The sequence below is a fragment of the Aquila chrysaetos genome, chromosome 4 (assembly GCF_900496995.4).
Source record: "Aquila chrysaetos chrysaetos chromosome 4, bAquChr1.4, whole genome shotgun sequence".
NCBI lineage: Eukaryota > Metazoa > Chordata > Aves > Accipitriformes > Accipitridae > Aquila > Aquila chrysaetos.
The window spans coordinates 30490134-30511593 of NC_044007.1; the positions used below are offsets into that span (position 1 = coordinate 30490134).

At 39.3% G+C, this 21460-nt stretch overlaps 1 protein-coding gene across 9 annotated transcripts in view; it reads right to left on the reverse strand.

Annotated features, from left to right (window-relative positions):
• RALYL (RALY RNA binding protein like) overlaps window positions 1-21460 on the reverse strand; it is a 411995-nt gene that overhangs the window by 250721 nt on the left and 139814 nt on the right. The gene's annotated exons all lie outside the window — the stretch shown is intronic.

Genomic DNA, 21460 nt, shown 5'->3' on the forward strand with positions numbered 1-21460 from the left:
GAGAGACAGACGTTTGATAAGTGAATCCATCTTCTGTATGTCACCTTTGAAGGGGATAGCATTTTCTTTTAAAGTGTGAATGAAAGAACAAAACATGTAAAAACTTTCCCGGGCACAGATTCCACCATTGTACTTTGCATTGCTAATTGGACACTAGCAGAAAGAAGTAGCCATTGAAACTCCTTGCCTGAAGGCTGTAGAGAGATATTACCTTTTAAAATCCAGTCACGGTCTCAGAGCAATCCTCAGTCCTGTATCAGAACCTTATGCCAATGGAAATTAGATGGCAGAGACACTGACCATCAATCAGATCAGATGAAAAAATTCTCCATTCACAGGAGTGTTCAGACATTAAATTAATTTGCTGATGATTAAATAGAAAGTCTCTAACAACACTCTTCTACATATTTCAGAATGGAAATCCACTAGACTTGGAGTTGGCAACAGAAAAGGCCCAGCTTTGCCCTGCTTGTCTTAGTACAACAAGCTCAGGTGAAGGGCATCATCGGTATCCATAGTTCAGGAGGTTGGTTTCTTCTGTCTGGGTTAGAAAATCACAGAGAGAGAACCATTTACTGCATAAAATACAGTCTAAGTGGTTCCATGCTGGGTCATTAAATCCCCCCAAAATGACAGAACGGACACTACGATTATTGCATAAAGAGAACCTTAAAACCGGAGTGGTACAGACCTCCATTTTCAAGAATAGCCACATTTACTGTTCCAGCCATTGGCACACTTAAGGTGAGCATCCAGGGCATAGGAGCACACCAAGCACAGACATATCCACAGCACATGGTATAAAACCTGTACCCCAGATTCTCCCAGTCCTTGATAGAAGTACTACGCGTTACTGCAGGTGGGAGCACACCCTCCACTTGGGTTTCAGAGGACAAGAATTTCAAATTTAGTGTAAACTCCCTAGCTTTTGTCCAGGTTGGCTCCATGTGACTGGCACCCTAGTCTGTGGACTAGGTGATCTTTAACTTCTGATTGAAGTTCCTTTATAATAGTGCTTTCTTACAGAAGTTTTACCATGAAATAAAATAAATAGTTACTTTACTGCCCTTTTTCCTTCTTTATTTTTTACATTACTTTCCATTTTTTTGCCAGCTCTCTCCTTTTGCTCCCTTCCATGATGTAGATGAAGAGGGAACAAACAGTTCTAATTCCCAAAATCAAATGTCAGATCAAAATACGCTTCCAGCTGAATTCACTCTAATTCTTAGTAATTTAAAAGAATTCCAGTTTAGTTAACTTCCAAACCATTTCTTCCTTTTTGTACTTTTTAAAATGCTTTTAACAAAATGTCACTGCACAGTAGTTTCTCTCTCTCTCGCACAGACAGACAGACACACACACACACACACACACAAATATCACTGGCTATAAACTGTGTGCAATAAAGATGTAATAAAGATAAATGTACATTCTCTTTCCACTGCACCTTTCATTTTTCCAAAAGACTGGTCTGCTGACAGACTGACTTACTAAGAGATTTTATTTGAAATCATAAATAACTTGTATTCACTGATCTAAATTAAATGAATATTGTAGAGATAGTGCTACAAGTAAAAATATAATGAAGAATAATGCAGGTTGAACAAAAGCAAGTTTGAAATATTCATCACATAAAGGAATTATCATTCCATTTTACATTCTTAGAGTAATTGACATTGAAAAACAAATGCCCTTAAGAGTTGTGCTTAGAAAATAAAATCTTTGAATCAATGTTAAAACCATCTCTGTTACCACTCAGAGATTACATGATATGCAGAAAGTGTATTGTGTTATGGATGTAACAACAGCATCAATTAATTTCACATTTCTTTTCATTGCCTTTTACACGATCTGAAACACTCACTAAACCAGACCTGTCTGATTCCCAAGAATTGCTGAGACAGCATGAAAGACTGGATGACTCCATTACCCATGGAGAATCCAAAAATGCCTCGGTAGCCCTGATCTCAGAAGCTTTCCCTGTTATCAGCACTTTCCAACTATTTTCAGCATATTAGGGAACAAAGGTAGTGCAAATGCAAACAGTCTTTTGAGATCATGAAGAGAACAATTTAGTTGAACAAAGAGGGCACATACATTAATTTAATTTATTTTTGAAGAGATGTAAGTGGGCATCTTAGGCCTCTGAGGTTAAAGCATCCCTGTTCTGCAGGATTACACAGAACGCTGCCATTTTTTCTTACACCTTTCTTTTATCTTTCACTCTGATCTGATACCTCCTCAGGCCCTGATCCTTCAGCCTAATTGGTTTTCCCTACTCCCTGATCAGCAACTGGGCTGAGAAGCTCTCCATGTGCTGAGTAGGACCACAAAGGCAGTTCTGGTGCTGCTGCTGTATGCCGGTGGGCACTCACAACAGCAAGGGAAGTGGCACAAGGCTCCAAGCTGTAATCCTTTGAGACCCCGCTCAAAGGCTTGTTTATTATCCACAAAGCAACAGCAAGTCAACCGCAAAGCACATGGCAATGGTCCCCAGAGGCTTTCCAAGCTCTGGTCAGCCAGGACAGAGGGTCACACTCTCCCCTCTGATTACAGTCCTCTTTCTCCCTCTTGTTCCAGCAGCCATATGACCAGCTAGGATCACTTTAATGCCTTACTGGCTGTGTTTACCTTTCCCTACAATGTTTGCATCTAAACTCAACAGGATGAAATTGAAATTCAGTGGAATTTCTGATTGTGAAAAAAATTTCTCAGCACTAAAGGTTCATGGCAAGCATTTTAATGGCCACAAAATTAGGGCTTTTGTTCCCACAGCTAAAAGACAATAGAATATCAATACAAAGGTTTTTCCCAAGACAATAACTGAAAACATTTTCAATCTAGGTATTCTGTATACTGGCTGACTTACCAGGATATTTTACATCATCCCTGGCAAAGTTTATCTGATTGGGCCACTGCCAAAAAATAAAACAATTTGGAATTCAGCAGAGGTTACTCAGAACCACCCGCTTTGCTATCTATTATTATGCAACCTCCTACTATAAGCATGGCAAAAGAAAAAACAACAGAATTTTGAAGCCTGTCTGTATCACACTACTTTTTTTTTCCCCTCTAATTTGTATTTTTCTTTAGAAGCAGTCACCAATTTAGGACCACCCTTTGGATCTTGCCCAGAGCCAAATGACTCAGAAAACAGGATTTACAAATGATATATGAATTTCAGTACAAAACTGCAGTAGAAAAATCCCATCCCACATTCTAAAAAGGTTTTCTCTTTGGCTTGAAAGGCTGTGCCTATATTAGCCCAGCAACACAGTCTTGAGAAAGCTTTCTTACTTGTGTCTACTCTAGAATAGCATAAGCAGACAAATTACAAAACAACCAATTCCTTTGTGCTGCAGTACTCCTATAGTACCCTGTCAGAAGGCACTGAGAGCACACAGGAAAGAGGGTGCTTAGCTTAAATGAAGGAGTAGGTGGTGCTTATTTCTCCACCAACCTAGCTATGATCCAGAGTTCACACAAAACTGGCACCATGAGGCAAACCCACGCTCAGAGATGTATGCAAGGCAAGTGTAACAGTATAGACGTAGTCAATCATGCATCCAAACTATAACTGAGCCTCAAGGGCAGCTGTATTGGCTTTGTGTGGCAAGGTTTTGGTAGTGGGGGGTGTTACAGAGGTGGCTTCTGTAAGAAGCTGCTGGAAGCTTCCCCTGTGTCCAAGAGAGCCAATACCAGCCGGCTCTAAGACGGACCCGCCGCTGGCCAAGGCTGAGCCCATCAGCGATAGTGGTAACGCCTCTGTGATAACATTTTTAAGAAGGAAAAAAAAGTTGGGACAGATGGAAACGGCAGCCGGAGAGAGGAGTGAGAACATGTAAAAGAAACAACCCTTCAGACCCCCAGGTCAGTGAAGAAGGAGGGGAAGGAAATGCTCCAGGCGCCAGAGCAGAGATTCCCCTGCGGCCCGTGGTGAAGACCATGGTGAGGCAGGTTGTCCCGCTGCAGTCCATGGAGGTCCACGGTGGAGCAGATATCCACCTGCAGCCCGTGGAGGACCCCACGCTGGAGCAGGTGGGTTCCCAAAGGAGGCTGTAACCCCGTGGGAAGCCCGTGCTGGAGCAGGCTCCTGGCAGGACCTGCGGATCTGTGGAGAGGAGCCCACGGAGCAGGTTTTCTGGCAGGACATTGCTGCCCGTGCAGAACATGTGACTCTAAAGGTATGTCATGTATATGCTCACATGCCCAAAAGCCGTGCCACTGAAGAACATCAAAATAATGAACAGGTAGACAAGGCTGCCAAAATAGAAGTAGCTCAGGTGGACCTGGACTGGGAGCGTAAGGGTGAGCTATTTGTAGCTCAATGGGCCCATGAGACATCGGGACATCTAGGGAGAGATGCAACATATAGGTGGGCTCATGATCGAGGGGTGGACATGACCATGGAGGCCATCACACAGGTCACTCATGAATGTGAAACGTGCTGCAATCAAACGAGCCACCAGAGTAAAGTCTCCCTGGAACAGAGGGTGGTGGCTGGGTTTTCAATATGGCGAGGCCTGGGAAATTGACTACACTGAAACCACCTCCCTTAATTCTGGTGAGGGGACTTCTGGTCTGGCACCGCAAGGCTCAGACAGTGAATACTCTGATGAGGAACAGCAATAGAGGGTCCCTGCCTTCGGCCAGGAGGAGGAAAGGGATGACCAGATATACTGGACTTTGTGGATTCGATGGTCTGGTACATCAGACCCACAGAAGTATAAGGCTTTGGTAGACACTGGTGCACTGTGTACGCTGGTGCCATCAGGGTACAGGGGCACAGAACCCATCTGGATCTCTGGAGTGACAGGGGGATGCCAAGAATTGACTACATTGGAGGCTGAGGTGAGCTTGACAGGGGACAAGTGGGAAAAGCATCCCATTGTGACCGGCCCAGAGGCCCCTTGTATCCTTGGCATAGACTACTTCAAGAGAGGGTACTTCAAGGACCCAAAGGGGTACCAATGGGCTTTTGGTGTAGCCACTGTAAACACAGAGAAGATCAAACAGCTATCTACTCTGCCTGGCCTCTCAGAAGATCCCTTCATTGTGGGATTGCTGCAAGTTGAAGAACAGCAGGTGCCAATTGCTACCAGGACGGTGCACTGGTGGCAATATCGCACAAACCGAGACTCCCTGGCTCCCATCCATGAGCTGATTCATCAACTAGAGAGCCAAGGAGTCATCAGCAAGACTCATTCACCTTTTAATAATCCTATATGGCCAGTGCAAAAGTCTGATGGAGGGTGGAGGTTAACAGTAGATTATCACGGCCTGAATGAAGTGACACTGCCACCAAGTGCTGCTGTACCAGACATGTTAGAGCTCCAATATGAACTGGCATCAAAGGCAGCCACGTGGTATGCTACAATTGATATTGCCAATGCGTTTTTCTCCATTCCTTTGGCAGCAGAGTGCAGGCCACAGTTTGCTTTCACGTGGAGAGGTGTCCAATACACCTGGAATCGACTGCCCCAGGGGTGGAAGCACAGCCCTACCATTTGTCACTGACTAATCCAAATGGCACTGGAACAAGGCGAGGCCCCTGAACATTTACAATACATAGATGACATCATTGTGTGGGGCAAAGAGGTAGAAGAAGTGTTTGAGAAGGGAAAAAGAATAATTCAGATTCTTCTGAAAGCTGGTTTCGCCATAAAGAAAAGCAAGGTCAAGGGACCCGCACAGGAGATTCAGTTCTTGGGAATAAAATGGCAGGATGGACACCGTCATGTCCCTATGGATGTGGTTAACAAGATAGCAACTATGTCTCCACCAGCTAACAAGAAAGAACCACAAGCTTTCCTAGGCCTCGTGGGGTTCTGGAGAACGCATATTCCAGGTTATAGTCAGCTTGTGAGCCCTCTCTATCGAGTAACCGGAAAAAAGAACTATTTTGAATGGGGCCCTGAGCAACAACGAGCCTTTGAGCATATCAGACAGGAAATAGCTTGTGCAGTAGCTCTTGGGCCTGTCCGGACAGGACCAGATGTACAAAATGTACTCTACACTGCAGCTGGGGATCATGGTCTCAACTGGAGCCTCTGGCAGAAAACACCAGGAGAAACCCGAGGTCGACCATTAGGGTTTTGGAGCCGGGGGTACCGAGGATCAGAAGCCCACTACACCGCGACTGAAAAAGAGATACTAGCAGCATATGAGGGGGTTTGAGCCGCTTCAGAAGTTGTCAGTACAGAAGCGTATCTCCTCTTGGCACCACGATTGCCCATGCTACGTTGGATGTTCAAAGGAAACATCCCCTCTACACATTGTGCAGCCGGCGCTACATGGAGTAAGTGGATAGCATTGATCACGCAACGAGCTCGACTGGGGAAATCCAACGTCCCAGGAATTCAGGAAGAGATCATGGACTGGCCGGAAGGCAGAGATTTTGGAGCATCACCTGAGGAGGTGGCTCGTGCCCAAGAGGCACCACCATATAATGAGTTATCAGAAGACGAAAGGCATTATGCTTTGTTTACTGATGGATCCTGTCGTGTGATAGGGAACCATCAGAAGTGGAAAGCTGCTGTGTGGAGTGCCACACAACAAGTTGTTGAGGTCACTGAAGGAGAAGGTGAATCAAGTCAGTTTGCAGAAGTGAAAGCCATCCAACTAGCCCTAGATATTGTTGAATGAGAAAAGTGGCCGGTACTCTACCTCTATACCAACTCCTGGATGGTGGCTAATGCCCTATGGGGGTGGCTACAGCAGTGGAAGAAGACCAACTGGCAACGCAGGGGTAAACCCATCTGGGCAGCAGCATTGTGGCAGGACTTGTGACCCCGTGGGGGACCCACGCTGGACCAGTGTGCTCCTGAAGGACTGCACACCGTGGAAAGGACCCATGCTGGAGCAGTTTGTGGAGGACTGTCTCCCGTGGGAGGGACCCCATGCTGGAGCAGGGGAAGAGTGTGATGAGTCCTGCCCCTGAGGAGGATGAAGTGGCAGAAAATAACGTGTGATGAACTGATCATAAACCCCATTCCCCGTCCCCCTATGCCACTGGCGGGGGTTGGTAGAGAATCTGGGAGTGAAGTTGTGCCCAGGAAGAAGGGAGGGGTAGAGGGAAGGTGTTCTGAGATTTGCTTTTATTTCTCATTACCCTGCTCTGGTTGATTGGTAATAAAATGAGTTAATTTTCCCCAAGCTGAGTCTGTTTTGCCTGTGATGGTAATTGGTGACTGATCTCTCCTGTCCTTATCTCGACCCATGAGCCTTTTGTTATATTTTCTGCCCCCTGTCCAGCTGAGAAGGGGGAGTGATAGAGCGGCTTTGGTGGGTACCTGGCACCCAGCCAGGGTCAACCCACCACAGCAGCATACTAAACCATACAATCATCTAACTTGTAGGCTACAGAAATATCTTGCAGAGTAATAACTAAGTCTTGCATCCATACAAGTACAGACAAAACAAAGACTTGTTATTACTCCAGTTACAGTGACTTTTAATCTAATTATTACAGTTTATTCCTCATAATGACAGAATTGAAGCTAATATGCACAAAGTTATCCATTTCACTAGTGTTTGACTTCCTATGTGTTGGTATGGTGAGTCATCAGCCCCTAAATCATTTTATGACTCAAAGTATGGTGGTTGTCTGTGAAGTTTTGCCTTTGGAGCATGTCCAGAACTGCCAGAGCTTGTGTATCTATCTAAGTCACCCACCTCCAGTGGATCAAGGTGCAGTGCACTCAAATCAGCTGAAGGACCAGTAGGCCAAATAATCCCACACTAGCAGCCTACAGTTCAGTTTAGAGCAAAACACTGCTTTTAATTAATTACATTAAAGCACCTCTGAAAACAAGCTTAACCACTAGGTTATATAACCACTGTTTCAGCAGAGGTAGTATCCAGCCTGGAATTATAAGTCAAGAGTCATTGTAATGATTATTCTCTAAATATGAAACATCAAGAACATTGTTTTTTAGCTGAGATACCAGCAAAACAAAACACTTCCTCATCATAACATCATAATAAAGAGGGTTACCAAGTGTATAGACATGACCCAAAATGAGGATTGTAGTCCTAGAAATCACAGTTCGCTTGTTTCTGTGCTTTTCTTTTGTGGAATAAAACATTTCTATTACATTTTTGCAGAAATGAATCAACAATATCCTTAACTATGAGTTAGAAGTATGGAAGAATCTTTAAATGCTTTGATATTTTACCACCTTAGGTTTGCTGTGTACCAGCTTGACTTTACTTTTATGGCTGCTCTAAATTTCACTGCCCATCAAAGGTTTCTAAGGTGCTCCTACAGATACCGGAAAGGAGCATCCGTATAGAATCACAGAATGGTTTGGGCTGGAAGGCACCTTTAAGGATCATCTAGTTCCAACCCCCCTGCCATGAGCAGGGACACCTTCCAATAGACCAGGTTGCTCAAATCCCTATCCAACCTGACCTTGAACACTTCCAATGATGTGGCATTCACAACTTCTCTGGGCAACCCGTTCCAGTGTCTCACCACACTCATCATAAAAAATTTCTTCCTTATGTCCAATGTAAATCTACCTGTATCGTGTTTCCCAAGCTGCTTTTACCCACAGCATCCTCAGAACACAGAACAGGGCCCTTCTCCCTCCCTGTTGCAGAAAATATGCACTGGATGTATTTTTGTGACAAGCTATTTGGGTGCTTTCATCTGGCAATGTGGCACCAACAAGGAAAATTCCAATTGGACTACTTGGGTATACATTTATTCTCATGTAATATTCATGGCTAGCAGCAGACAGCTAACAGAAAGAACAGACAGATAGGCTGTTATGACCCTGGAAGTGGAAATCTCTGCCAGGTAGAAAGAACTTAAACTGTCACTCCAAACAAAGTTGGAAAGGTCAAGCTGATGCTGAGACAGCTTGTCTTACAGGGAACAGCCTCTTCTTTGTGTAACTGGTAATGGAGAAGAGTCACTACATTCAGTCTGTAGGGAACCACTTATAAAATGGGTCAGAGAATACATATTTCAAATGTTAGACTGTTGGCTATAAAGGGTGTAGTTTCATTCTATAATAAACACGAGCTTGATGTTCACAGAAATAATGCTGTCAGAGTTGCCCTTTAGAACATTGATCCAGTGCTGGTAAACACCAGGAAGAGGACAGGAAGCTTGCTGCAAGTACAAGCCACGGACATTATGTTATCGAATTGCAGTGAAAGCAAAATAACACGAATAAAGCAAGCTTGATAAACTCATAATGCCAAATATTTTTCTCAGTAATACAGTACCTGCAAACAATCTGCACTGCTGCCCATAAGGAAAAACTCATTTTGATAATCTAAATATTTGCCCGCTAGTCCCAACTGATTTGTCAGTAACAGTGTTAATGTGCTAGGAATGGTAATGCAATGATTTTGAACACACTTTTATGCTTCCTTTGATATTCCAAGCATCTCAGTTGCTGTCCCTGAACAAGAAAATCACATAATTACTTCTGCAAAGAGGCTTGTCATAATCCAATGTTTAGTACAGACCTCTTCTTTCTTTAGAATGTGAACTCTGAAATGCTAAACTCAATAGGAAACAGCCAACAACTGCACACATTTTTCAATAAAAATGGTCTTGTGCTGACAAAATCATAGCCTGCTAATGCACCTCTTAGATTGATAAATGTGAATATGAAAGCTGAACAATGCAACTTTCCTATTAAGTTTTTCATTTGCATAGGTTACCTCAAAGTCACCATTTAAATTATTTGGTCTCTTATATGAAATCAACAAACATGAACCACTCTATTTCTCAGAACCAATTTGCCCTTGTTTCACTACTTTCTCCTTCCAAACTCTTCACCTCCCACAAAGTACTGAACCTTGTGAGATCAAAATGTGATACAGCAAGTGAACTTTCCCATTATATAGTAAAGGTGAAAAAAGGGATTCATAGAAAAAAGACCAGACAATAAAGAAGAGCTTGAGATAAGATAAGATTAATTTGTTTATAACCACAATTTTTGCTCATGATTCAATGGTTAGCAATAAGAAAGACCAAGACACAGAATAGCATGGCTTCACGGGACACATGGGCTATGGTAAAGCAGGGGTGAGAAGCAAAAACTTAAAGGGAGCAAGTATCCCAACACAACAAAGAGTACACTGTGCACAAAAAAAGAAGAATTCATTGACAAATCCTGTGCAGGCACATGTTTTTGCCAGCTTTACCTCATGCTTGAAGAAACGCTGGTTAGAGCCATACTAAAATTACAGGTTGCCAAGGCTTGCCTTCTGAACTTGAAAGGGAGAGGCACTGCACAGCTCTCATTGATCTGGCTAAACTCCTTCCTTCCTTCTTGTCCCTTCCCTTCCCCAATTGAGGCAGCTATGTTTGAAACATCCCAGCCTTGTTCTGCTTGCAGACTGCACCCGGCGATAAGGTGCTGGTTGGCGCAGGACACAGCACAGCGGGCCACATGTTGTTGACTAAGCAGTCCTGACTCCTTTGTGGCTGTGCTTGAAATTCTGCCATGGCCCTGTGTTTGGCTCCCAGGGCATTGTGGAAAGAAAACTCAAAAAGCAGAGCTCTCTTTGAGAAGTTGGACCTTCCAGGTCAAGTTCAAGGATTTCTTTCCTGAATTGCCTCTGAAGGTTAACCAACATTGCTCTGTGCAGAAAGCTGCTCCTCAAAAGACAAGAGCTGGCCCTGAAATCTGCCTCCTAAGGATGACAAAATGCCATTGAAATATAAGAACACAGGGTACAAGAAAAGCTTCACTGATTTCCTCTGAGGCTGGGAGAAGCATACAAATTGTTGCACCCTTTGAAAAGAGAAGAGATACATCCTACAGAGCCATCTTTCATTTCTCTATACACCCATTCCTTAGCTAGCACAGAGCTTAATAGGAAATTTAAAAGCAAACTTGCTTGGTTCAGTCTGGTTCTCTTGGTAGAGAAAGAAGAATGGTCACTGGAAAAAAGAGAGATATACAGGAGGAAAAGCAGAAAACCCTGTGTCTGCTGAAGTGAAACAGCAATAGTTTACTTACAACTAGGGTGACTGCAACAGGAGAGGGAGCGACAGCCAGAAAAGATTGCTGAGATCTCTGAAAAAGCAGAGATTTCAGCTATGCAAAGCCACATGTGGTTTTGAGTAGACTTTCTTTGCTCTTTTGGTTTGCTGTTTGCTTCCTCCCTCCATTTATTCCACATGCTGTGTTACCCACACAACCTTTGCTGCTGCTGTGTCATACCCACTTGGACAAGTCACACAGGTTCCCCGTGACTCAGTTGCTGCCCCTTCCACACCTGAAAACAAATCTTATACTCATCTAGTCTATTTAGATTGAAAGTGTCTTGGGTAAACTGCCTGTTACTTTATGAACTGCTCCACACAGCATAGCATCATTTTAACTAGTCCCTAGGCACTACCAGCGTATGTCTCTCCAAAGACACAGTGAAAAAGAGTATAGAAAGCTTTTTTTTTAAAAAAAAAGGAAAAAAAAAAAAAGGATCAGACTGTTTCCTGTCTATATGAAAGATTTTATTACACTTTTTGAAATATGAACAAAATAAACCTAGAGATAATAAGTGATGGTGTGAATAAAACACAGGAAGGTCTGTTCATAAGAAGGGAGGAAAGAGTCACATGAATCACGCACAAAGTCAAATACTGACAAAAGAAACATATTTTGGTTAAACCAGCAAATTGAGACTGAGGTTTAAAACATTTTACAAATACTTAAAATATGACCTTGATACTCAGTGGTACTCAGAGATGCATCTTCCATTGGCAGTCCAAATTACCATGTGGTAGCTTTGTTAGAAAAACAACACAGCTCACAAATTACCAAACATATATCTCTGAATACCTTTTAGAATTAGCTTTCATGCTTGAGTGAACTAAGTAGTAGTTGATTTCATAAGAAATATAAAGCTATTCCTGAAAACTGCTGAAGCTTTTCAATCCCACCAAACAATGCACTACAAGCAGCACTCTAAATGTCACCAATTGCAGTCTGTACCTTCCTTACATAGAATAATCACCCCTGTAAGCAAAATAATCAAGGAGTGCAGAAATATCTGTGCAACTACAAAAACAATGCAAAAAATAAACTTACTTTATCCCAAGAGTCTAATCCTGGCAACAGTCATACACAGGAATAGTTTTATTCCAGTCTGAACAGACAATGAATACTACAGCAAATATTCCTGTGCAAGTGTTTCCAGGATCAGCTCCCAAATCTATAAAGAAATGATGTTAAGGGCTCAGGTAAAGTTGTTTTCTACATCTATATAGTTTACATTTGAATAAAATTACATAAGAATATGTAATTTAACATTAAAGTTATGCTAGGAAATTGAAAAAATTGCTTGTTTTTTTCCCCTCCATCAGCTATCAAAAAAAGCAATTTGAAATTGAATAAAAAGGGAGATTTTATCTGAACTGTAGGTGTTGTGAAAACTGTGCAGTGAAAATTAAAATACTAGTTTGTGCTGCAGCCATAAATTACTAAACTAATTATCTAGTAGCAGGCATAACTGAATCATTCAAAGGGGTAATTAGCAATCAGACATAATGAGTACTGCTACTATTTCTTGTCATACTGTATTTAGCTTCTGTGCAGCCTAGAGGAACTGAATTATTTCCTACCCTTCTCGGAGGGCATTACTGCTATATTGAGTGCATCAGCCCATATTATTACTCCCAGTAGTTTAATTCTTCACTGGACTGCACACTTCTGATTTTTTCTGTCAAAGTTTTGCCTGATCTCCTGGGTCCTTTTAAGCAGGTATCAACTTCACAGTTTCCTCCTTGTCCTTAGCATAAATGTAAACTGCAACGTAATCGAATTACATGGCTCTTATTATTTTTATTGTATTCCTGTCCATGGACATATGCTGCATCTTATAGATAGTTCATGTTTTCTATAACATTGGACATTATACACAATGTAAAATGGAGGGCTTGCATAAAGCTGTATATCCAGAGACTATAGAGCAGAGTTAGACTGTTAATGCTGACCTTTCAGATAAGAAGGTACAAACCCACATATGCTGTTTATCAAAGGTAGTTTGGAGAAAAACCTTTTTTTCCCAGTGAGTTCTACACCCACATGTCACAACAAGGAATAAAAATTACAAAAAACAAGCAAGTGTTGCTTTTATTTGGAAAAAAAGATAGTGCAGAGAATCAAGATTCCTCAGTTAATACATTCTGTTTGGGGTCTGTTTTAACTTTGTCTTTGAATGCAAAAGTTTATTTTCAGCCAGCCAATGTCTTATTGTCATAAGTTTCACATTAGTGATGGCCTCTTATTTTGCCCCAAGTTTTTTACGTGCACATACTCAAGAATATATCACAGTGTTCAGTAGAACATTTCTTTATAAAAGCCAGATTCTACCAATATCCTTGCATTTTTGCAGCACGGTCCAAGGACCATCTAGTAATATGCATCAGTAGAGAAGCTGATCATCTATGAAAACTGGTGGAAGCAGAATGCTGTAGTGAAGGAAGTACTACTATGATATGAAAACTCTAGAGTTTTAAATATTATAAATTTATTACATTATGTTAATATTAGAAATAATGATAAATAATATTTACTAATAAGTGATTAGGAATTAATGTTCAAATTTTCTTTCATCATTTGCAGCTTCAGGCAAAATTTTCCTCTGCCCTCCACCAACTCTCAAGGGCTCTGGGTGCTTATCAAGTTTTTATGGAGTGACGAAGTCCTTACTTGTAAAGGTCTAGGCTAATACCAAGGTACCAAGGTTGAACTCCTTGCAATGAGTTGACAGAATAAGGCAACAATGCAGAAATCATCGGAACTATTTTCAAGAAGATATCTTCTCACTAAATACAGTATAGCTTACATATCAGCATGAGTAGAGGCCCCCCCCCCCGCCAATTTTTTCTTTTGAAACTTGCAATGACTAACATTTGCTGTTGTGGTGGAAGGAAAAGGAGAATTGCAGCGTAGGGTTATTGACCAGCCTGCCTCTGGATGGGCTCTCCATCACATCATTTATTTGCTTACTTTTGTGCTTCTACAAAGGCCAGGATTTGGCACAAAATAGTTTGGACCACATTCCCAAAGCCAGATTAACATAATCTAGTGCCAAATTAACATTCATGGCTGAACACTGACTGGAACATCAGGGCTGCTCAATTTAGAAAGCAGAACAGAGATTTTATAAGTTGCATCTACTTTTTAGTCAGTATCCATGTGTCAGTAGTAGCTCCTCTCTGAATAGACTGATAAAGTATCTACTTGAGCCAAATCTGAGTCTGTTCCACTAGTTTCCAGAATCTGTTACTTTTATTTGAAAAAAATCCCACCCTCAAGAAACTGCTCACCTCCAAACATCTAAATGTGCATATTGGTGTGGTAGGCTGAAAAGAGTTTACTGTATTTTCTTTTTTTGTCAAATAATCCTGCAGATGCACTGCATTTGAATTAAGGTCTTCAGAAGTTATGGTAGTGGCTTCCTCGCACTGTAACTACCAGTTTCATGGCTTTGGACTGTAAATTTACATTGCTCTTCACATTTAGATAGTATCTATGATGCTAGTGCCCCAGACCCAAATACATTCATTGAGGCTAAGCAGATGCATATGCAGAGTTCAAAATAAACTGGATTATTAGCTGTTTTATGAAACAAATACATTACACTTAGAAAGCACATAGTTTTAACTGGGTTGTTATTAGTCATAGAAAGACAGAACTTTGAATTCACATAATTTTTCTTCAACTTCATATAAAAAAGAATTAATGTGGTTTTTAGCAGGTTACTGAAATTTCTCTTTAGTGAGATGCTGCAAATAATAAACCAAGTTTAGGATTGCAAACTACTATCTAATTTTTATTTGGAATAATTATGACTTCCATATCGCCATGCACATCTTCAGGGAACATTATGAATTCAACCACACCTTTATATTTTTTGCTTATTGCATTTCCCAAGCATCAAAATTTTGCTCTCTGTTTAAAAAACACATTAACAAGGTAGAATTAGTAAATGACGAGGTTAAGACATATGTCCAGAAACAAGTTTCAAATGGATCACAGATTAAATTTGTGATTATACTTGTACCAATTCTCCTCACTGGACAATTTTATTTTAATTTATTCAACCATGAAAGTCAAGCCTTTATTCTCACTGCAATTTTATCTTTATGTAATCCTCCCATGGAATGATTTATAGCATTCTTCTTTGATGTCAAGTGGTCACTATGAATGCTAATATTATTTCAAGAAATATGAAGCTCCCTGTTTTCTTTTTTCTTCATCTCCTCACTTCATCCTGCCTTTTCTTTTTGTTATCAAAAGGAGAATTAGGGCATTTTGATTCAAAATGCACATCACACAGATGGGTTAAAGCTTTTCCACTTTGATCTCCTAAAAACCTCTCAAACCTCTTGATCAAAGAACTCCTTCCTAAGATCTAAGTCCTGCAGCCATTGGCTGTTTCACCGAAATTGGTGAGACTAGAACCATTCCCAGGAGCACATCCTGCAAGGCTGGCCTTGAACAAATGGAGGGAGAGTGCTAACATTCACTAGCTGCATTCAGATTTCCTCTTTCTTGGCAGTTGATGTTTCCTCATTATCAACTCTTCCATATATCTGGCAACTGATCTATTTCTACTGTGTAAAATCTACATGTTTTCACATTCTACAAGGATGAAGATTTAATCAGTCTGTATCTTCATTTATTCTACACATTTTCTATTAAAATTATTTTATTTCAATCAAGTGATAGTAGATTTCATACCTGACAGCTATGTCACAACACATTTCTAATCAATAGCCATTTTTCCCCACTTGAACTTATTAATTTAAAAAGGTCAGTCTTGGCTGCATTAAGAAGAAACATTGACTTGCAATTTAAATTTAGACACATAGTATCCTGAAAAAAAGTTTTAAAAGACATTATATGCGCACTTATTTACAAAATGTGTACACACAAACACAAATCCACCACAGTTAAGGAAGTTTTTGTGTTTTAACCATCCTAGCAGAAGCAAGTTAATATAGAAATACTCTAGAATATGGAAACGTATGAGCTCTGGTTCTGGTTCTACTCCTGTGGTTTCACCAGAACTGTGTGAGGCTTGACCGACGCCTCTGCATCCAGTCTGGTCCTGCCTGCAAGATACTCTCCTTAATTGTTCTGTTGCCTGTGGCCTTTGTTAATCCTGAAAAGCATCAAATTACTATGGTTTATTGCACTCTAGATGCATCTTTGTATAAAGCAGCCAGAGAGGGCATAAATGGAAGTAAATGTTTCTTCTTAAATATTGTTCCTAAGTGTGAACTTCATTTTATATACTATCATTTAAAGCATAGCCATAACCTTTATTCAAATATCAAATTGAACTTTGAGATTCATTACGGCTGAACAAGATAAATGTTTCTTGCTTTCCGTTTCCACACTGCCAGCAGTTGTTGGTTGTAACCTGACATGGAATTCAGCTAAATTTCCTGTTGGAACCATAAGTTTTCTTACCCACATCCTTATGCCACCATAATTACAGCAAAATATCACTGTAATAAAACCAGCTGTCTCGATTCCAAGGGTTATTGTCTAATCAGTCTTTAAATGTTATTCCAATCACTGACCACACAGGTCTGTTGGCAACCATTTTCTCATCTCTCTCCATGCATTTAACAATTTTTTTACATAAATATGTAAGCCTCAGGTGAGAAGGTACTTAGCCTTTCATTGAGAAAAAAACTGATGTTTTGGGGTGTTTCGACACCCAAGAGCTTTGGGTACATGAAACCTGCGATTACATTGCTCTAAGAGCAACACACCATAATTTATGGGAACGATCTTGGAACTGTAATTCCTACTGAGTGAAGTTCCCACTGGGTTTTAAATCTTTGGGTGGGGAAAAAAAAAAGGCAGAATTGATGTCTTTTTAGATGTAGCTTGTTCTGTCCCATTGCTGTCTGGGAGCAGGAAGGGAAAAGGAAGAAAACCATATTCTTCTCTGAAGGGGATGGAAATGTTTTGGAGATAGAGACCTTGAGTTATCTTATACTGAGTCTTGAAATCTTACATTATACATGGTTACAAAGAAAAGGTTCTTATAGAACAGAAGTCAGGTAAAAGGACCACAAATTAACTTTCTTAGATTAAAATAACTGACAGAAAACAATGTTAGTTTGGAAAAGTTAACTTCACTACTTTGATGGCAGATTTTAAGAGACATTTTCAGAGCCCCAAAGTTTCTGTAGAAATCTTTTCTAAATGTTTTATTCTTTGTCTATAACTGGTACATGTCACATCTAGTTTATCTCTCAGCACAACAAAATAATGAAAGGAACAATAAAAGGCACTTTTAGAAGCACACTTTTAAAAAGCATCTGTATTCCTAAAGTCCCCTCCTGGACTAAACTTAGCTACATGATTGTAACTGAAAGCAGAATTCCTCCCAGGTTTTAAATATGTAGTTCCAATGGCATACACTTAAGGCAGAAATTATGCCCTCATATACACTTCAGCAGCTGGAGTCCAGTACATGTTTTGAAGGCAGAATTTGCCCTTAAGAAGTAAAATAAAAGACAGTCTCATAACTTTCAAGGGGGTCACACCTAAATGTGATGCCAAGGGGGCGTACCAAAACGGACAGAGCAGCAGCTGCATCTAGTAGATTACAATCCAGCTTGTTAAAGTAAAATATTTTTAATATAAATATATATTGCATATAATATTCAACAAAAGCTTTTCTCCTGTTTTCTAGATAAAGCTGATAAATTTATTTTCCTATAATGAAGGTAAATTACACTTAATTTTACCATTCTGCACTGCTTATAATTTTTGAGTTAGTAAAGACAGATTACGGATGAAATTTTCAGATATGAAGCATACTAGCTTTTGAATCTAGTTAACTAGTGCTCTTCCTGCTATTTTTTACTTTGTAAAATAGAAACAGCTTAAAATATTGTTCTTTTTTCCACAATTATTTATTTTGGAATGATTAAGGAGGCTATTCTTGCTAAAAGGTCTAGAAATTGCCACCAAACTCTCATATTCTCAGCATCAGAATACAATATTTGTTATGCAAAACCTCTGAAGTTTCTAGCTTTGCATTCCTTCCAGCACTGTAACTGTGCCCTTTTCTAGGCTGGTTTTAAAATCTTAATAGATTAAACTCTATTGTATTTAGAAATGAAGATTCACACATATTCCATATAAAACCTCATTTCATTTGATTTCAAGTGCTGCTTAAACAAAATACACCAATTTATCTGCTATTTATATTTTAATTTGCAAAAAGAAACAGAAAAGCTTGCATGAAGACTTCAGTTATTGTCATTTTATGGTAGACACTACATTTGCTTTAGAAAACACCTAAATTCAACTCTGAACTCAATTATTGTTATTATTCCAAATATCATGATGGCAGCATTGCTTCAAAGATTGACATCTATTTTCTCAAGTTCAACATTTGATTGCACATTCATTGGGTTGAACAACTATCCTTCAAAAGTTGTAATGTATCCATTTTCTAATGACAACATGCAGAAGTATCAGGCACTGCAGGAAAGCTCAGAGTACTTCTCTGAAATGTTTTCTTTCAGCACCCTTTCCAACTTCAAAATACTTCAAAGAAATTGTCTTTGTGTACCTGCTCCATTTCAAAATGGACAATCACAATAAAAAATAATCTCTTTAATTTCTTAGATTAAAGTCCGATTAGAGTCTGATTTCACAGCATTCTTTTTTCAGGTTTTCAAAAGTAAATATTCACTTCATATATATTTGTATTAAATACAGAGAAAAGACACAGGAACAAAGTTAGTAAGGCTTCTAAATACAAATAATTATTCTATGCTTATTTATTAGAATCTCAAATTCCCATTGAGCTAGTAAAAACGTTATAAGAAAATGATATGGTGAAACCTAAACAGAGCTAATATTTGTTTTGTTGCGGTTTTTTTGTTTGAGTATATTCTGTTAAAGAGAAGACGGAATTGCACTTAAAGTCTTGGTAGGTAAAAGAACACATCCACCTAAAGGGAGAACTGTTCTCAGTTAGCTTTACTAGTTTATGAAGTTTTCACTTATGAACAGGACCAGAACTATCAAGCTTCCTGTGCTAGGGAGTTTTGATAAAATCTTATTTCAAAGGGTTAGAAAAACTAGCACAATATTCACAGAAAGAGCATGGAATAGCTTTGAGCTACCAACATGTACATCAACTTAGCAATTCAGCATACTGCTGTAGCTATATATTTCAGTGGTCACCTACCTTTATGGGATCTACGGCTTCCCTGTTTAGGTTTAGCACAAACTTATCAGAAATTTGCAACATCAACATTACCACAATACAGTTTCTTCCCATATCTCTGCCTTCTTTTTACATCAAGAGAATTCCAGAGATGATCAAAGCTTGCACAAGCAAGCTATTTTCAGAGAAGCAATTTCGGCATAAATCAAGGAAGCAGTCTCCAAGACAGTAAGGCTTGCTGGCAGAAATCACAGTCTCATATCTAGTATAACATGTCTAGCATGGGCAAACATCACAGTGTTAAAGCTTCTGGAGACAAGTGTTATAATGGCTGTCTGCAGCACTGACTGCTGACAAAAAAAAAAAAAAAAATAATTGAAAAGGAAGAAAAATCCAAATATTTTCCTAAGTAATCAAAGTCAATGATGATCAGTGGGTAATTATGCTTTTATTAATGGAGTTAGGTTATCCTAAAAACACCAGACAACTTCTCTGTTGGAAAGATATATTGTAAGATCATTTCTGGTAGGGGGAAAAATATTCAGATGTCTTCTCAAAGGAAAAAAGCATTTGTATACAACTTGACCTACCAGAAGTTTTGAAAATTATGGATTGTCTACTTGTCCTTAGCCATAACCTCAGAATCCTGTCTCCACTGGACACTTCAATGCTCATAACAATATCTCTTACAGTAGATTTTAAGAAGAATAGCTAAAGAATAACTATTATTAGAACTTAAGTTTAATTTTGCAGAAAGTTCAAGTATCAGATTCAACAAGCCGAAAAAGATGCTGCATTACAAGGCCTGGATCATTGGATTTGGTAGTTCTGGAATAAAAAATACGTATGAAAAACCATCTGACATATCAGTGTGAGTTTGATTTACAAAAACTGAGGAATTAGTGAAAACTGGGAATTGATGAAATATAGACACACTTGTAGGACTTTTTTCTGAAGAAAATTCCTCCTCATTCCATCCCCACATATACAAACAAACATATGTGTTTGTATAAACTTAATACTGCAGCCTTCTACAGAACTACACTGAAGTTTGTTTGGTTTTTTTTGTTTGTTTGTTTGTTTGTTTTTGTTTGGTGTTTTGGTTTTTTTTTAATAACTAGCTCTATGATAATATGTAAGGGAAGTTTCAAAGGAATAGATAACATGACTAAGGCTGAAAATCAACTGAAGAATTCTCCTCCAAAACAAATTGACTACTTTCATTTTCCATCTCTGACCAAATCACTATAGTTTAATTGAAATAGATGGAAAGATAGGAAGAGGACTAATATTTATAAAAATTAGTACACTAATCACAATTACCAGAAGTTTGTTACTAAAAACCACTCAAATCACAGAATATTAGATATATGCAGTTTGTTAGCAAATTATGCCATTTGAATTATTGAAATTTTCCTCCATGAGCCATTGAAAATCATGGTTTTTTAACCAAAAATCTTGCTGACTTTTTAAAGTCTCATGACCGAAAGGAAATATCTGCAAGTTGAAACTTCTGAAAAAGTAGCAGTTTAAAGTTTCACAATTTAAGAATACCTAGTATTTTGAGTGTTGAAGTCAGGCAAAACTGCAGTTTTGCCTTACACTAATTAATTTTTCTATTCCCATATTAAACAGAGCACACACATAATTCATGAAGGTGGTGAACATTCAAGGTCTGACTCCTTTTTGGGATGACCTACAGAGCTTTTTTACTCCCTGTTCTGTTTTATTCATAACTGTACACAAAATATGCAGAAGATTCACCTTTCCCCACCTAACATTTCCAGTCATATGCTAAAACAAGCATAAAGCCTTAGGCACTAGACAATATTAAATTTACAGTTTTTTGCTATTTCTAACTATTGGGAGGGTTTATCTGTTACTTTGAAAAGGAAAAACCCACCACATCATTATATTTCTGATGCATGTTTCATGTGGCATTTAAGTTACTTACAGGTTTTCCTCCAAGACAACACTAGCAGAATGGCAATGGATTCTGCGTTAAAAACTTCAGCATTCTGAAGTCCAAGGGGTAACTTACAGCTGAATAAAAAGTATACCTATGTTTCAAGCACTAAATTGGCTAATTAGAACACAGATTAGTTTAGAAACACCATATGCCAACTACAAAGCACAGTTTTTAAGGTCTTGTGAAAAACACTCCCCATTATTATTATTGTTGTTATTATTATTATTATTAATTTGAAATAATGCAATAGAAAAGCATGTAGGTCAGTATCACAGCAGAAACGAACACAAGCTTAGAAGAAGTCAG